We start from the raw sequence: 3621 nt of genomic DNA, 5'->3' as shown, positions 1-3621 counted from the left end.
TTTAATTTTTATCATGAATAATATACTACTTTATATTTTTTCACACTAATAAAAGGAGCAGTATTTTAAGAGGTCCGAAATTAAAACAATATTGGCTTCTTAAAATGTAACAGTGTTTCGATAATGCTTCCGGGTTATAAGTTCCATGTTTGGTCACGTGGGTGCAGCGAATTATTTTTATTTATTTTTTAGTGTCATAAGTTCACATCTAATAGATAGGTCTATGTTCTAGACATAGACCTATAATATGATGATATATTATCTGACAGTCAAGCCCCGCCGCCTGAAAACCCCACATGCCAAAAAACTTCAAATACATAGACTAACTAGGGCCTATACATGTAAAAAAAACAAAAACGTGAATAGTCCTGCTGATCACCTAGCTTCTTGTGTATCATTTTTTTTTTTAATTCTACTAGTAGCTAGGTCTTAGAGCATTTTTTATTTTTATAGAGCGTTGTCTGGGTTGGTAATCGGTTTTATTATAGATAACGACAGTGAGCTATGGCTATGGAGATATATAGGCCTATATGGTATCTAGCTCATGAAATTGTTTTTAAAAATTCTGCTTAAAAAAAAAAAAAAAAAAAAACTTCAAATTTCCATTTAGTTGTCACTTTTGGTGTTATATATAATATATGAAAAGTTAATTTATCATGGAATATACACATTATGACGACATTTTTAAAAATAATCAAATTTTTACAAATGAAACCATCAGAACATTAAACTAAAATGCCATTTAACCTCGGTCGGGCCAAAATTAGAATGTGCATCCTCTATATAGGTCCTCTCAACTCAAATGTAAGAAACTAGAACAGACACAAATAGAGCCGTGCATTGGCGTCTACTATCCCATACAAGAACAAAGGAGATGGTCATTACGGAGCTTCTCAATGCCGATGATTGCGCCCTGCTAGCTCACAATGAACATGACCTCCAGAACGCGGTAAACGAATTTGTATACGCTGCCGCCTAGCTCTTTCGGTCTATCTATAAACCTCGGGAAAACAAAAGTCATGTTCCAGAAGTCACCCAATGAAACATACTCAGCCCCAATGATCACAGTAAACGGACAGCCCCTTAACGTGGTAGACCACTTCACATATCTAGGTAGTATAGTGTCAAATGACGCCTCACTTTCATGGGAAGTTGATAACCGTCTGGCCAGGGCTAGTAGCGCTTTTGGACGCCTTCAGGCGAGAGTTTAGAAGAACAAATCGCTCCGCCTGCCTACAAAAATCAATGTCTACCAGGCGGTGGTTCTCTCAACCCTTCTATATGGCCCTGAGACATGGACACTATATAAAAAAACAACTAAGACTTCTTGAGCGCTTTCCCCAAAGATGCTTGCGCTCCATCATAGACATACGGTGGCAGGACCGCACTACAAACAGCGATGTCCTTGCGAACGCCGGTATGGACAGTATAGAGGGACTTCTTATGGTCCGACAGCTACGCTGGGCAAGGCACGTATCCCGTATGGACAATGGTTATGCTTGCCCTGGATGTGGCAAAATATGAAGGTCACAGCTGGGGCTGCGCATCTACGGGAAATACTGTATTCCTCACTAATCTTCGGACTCGAAGACAAGCCTTATTATTATTATTATTATAGACATAAATGGTCTCGACCTATAGGCCAATCATTCGAATATTATGAAGTCTAGTAGATTTATATAGGCCTATTCGTAAACCAGGATTTGTTCTCGGGGTTGGGGGGGGGGGGGGGCAAGGGAATGGGGCTGGGTAATAAAAAAAAATATTTTTACAATTCCTTTATTCAGTGTAACAACTACCAATCCGATATGAAAATCCCTCGCTTCAGGATTGTCCCGTCCACTTTGTTGATTGCAGTTGTCATTTAATCTTTCATTGCATGTCATTGATATTTCCTGGTAACGGTGGAACAAAAACTTTGTCTTTAACATACCCCCCACAGGAAAAAAAAGTCGCACACAGTGAGGTCAAGTACGCTGTGCCAAGCACAAAGAGCAAGACCCTAGCCTATATATATATAGCACCTCTTCTACCAATCCACCGGCCCGCACTTGTTAATATAGTTCCGTCTTCTGTTAACGTAACAGTTTTCTATATAGGGGTGGAATTTGTTCCGTCGATGAGCGAAATATCAGGGGGACAAAGCATTAAATATTTGTTTTGTTTTTCATGTTACGGATGTTCGTTCATGAGTTGAAGATAATCTACTTCCTAGTCTTAGCCTCACGCTGGGCAACGGGGGATGACGATGAGTAGGGTATGAACCCTGGACCATCGAGACAACCGAACGACAGTCCAGCGCGCTTATCGCACTGTCAGGCATCCTTGTACAACCGGCTCTCAGATGCCATTGGGCTCTAACCTCGATCCTCACGCACAAACTTAACGAAAAAAATGATAACAATATGCTTTTAATTTCCATCAATAAGATAATCTACAAAGACAATGTTCACTGTTTGTGGAAAAGTTATATAAATATATTATTATTATTACTTCAGAGATTTCGATATGCCAATATAGGCCTATATGTTAATGAATATAAACGCTCTAAAATCGACAAAAGCAGCAAAGTGAATGTTATACCGAATGTACGCAACTGGTAGAAGATCATTCATTTATATGTACCCTCAAGGTCGATGTAGCAAACGTTGTTCTTGTATGACTGTATCATATAGAGATCTTGTAGAGCCTGCAGTGACATAAAGTAACGCTTTTGCTCATAATGTAATATATATATATATAGAAGCTCTTCAGAAACATGCAGCCACGTAGTCTATTATCTCTGTGGCAGCTAACAAAAATATCTAGGAGTCAAGATTGTACTTGTTTATCTAATATAGGCCTATAAAGCAGACAGTAAGGCGTATGTGTCTATATTAATGTATGTCTCGAATAAAAAATCAAGACCTTTTGACCAATCTTGATAAAACTTGGCATAAACGTTCCTTAGATCATGTTAGATACCGTAGTGTATGTTTAATGTTCCTCCCACAAGCCGGGGGGGGGGGACCTAATTTTTTTTTTAGCAAATCGGGTAAACCCGTTTTCACAGTAATTTAAAATGGATATAAATATGTCGGCTGAACGGGTAAACCTATGTTCATATTCTAATTTTATTTTCATTGGAAACTAAAAATGTGTGAAGGGAACATTCTTCAAGTTTGAAATAGATCTTAATTCAATCCAAAGGCTCAGTAATATCCAAACTAAGACCCGAAGGCCGCGGTTCCTATCCGCCAAGAATTTTATATATAGATTTTATATATAGATTTAATTTGTAAAATGTTTTTTTTTTTTACATGTTTCGGATGTTCCTTCAGGCAGAGTTGTAGATAATTTACTTCATAGTCCAAACGTCCCGCAGGACGACGGGGCATGGGAGGGGGATATGAACATTGTTTGAACATCGATACGTCCGAATGACAGTCCAGCGCGCAAACCGCACGACCAGGCAGCCACCCCAATTATAGGGCATTGGCTATATAATTCGCAATTTTACTAGAAATTCAGTTGAATAGATTGAATAGTTTAAATGATCAGGCAAGTAAAATATATTTTAAAAAATACTTTAAAAACAAAAGGGAATAAAAAAGAACAACAACTAAATTCTTGTTTGATTTG

Source organism: Biomphalaria glabrata, chromosome 12, assembly GCF_947242115.1.
Source record: "Biomphalaria glabrata chromosome 12, xgBioGlab47.1, whole genome shotgun sequence".
In the NCBI taxonomy this organism is placed as follows: Eukaryota; Metazoa; Mollusca; class Gastropoda; family Planorbidae; genus Biomphalaria; species Biomphalaria glabrata.
The sequence above is the reverse complement of the archived record's forward strand: the minus strand, read 5'-3'. Positions refer to the sequence as shown.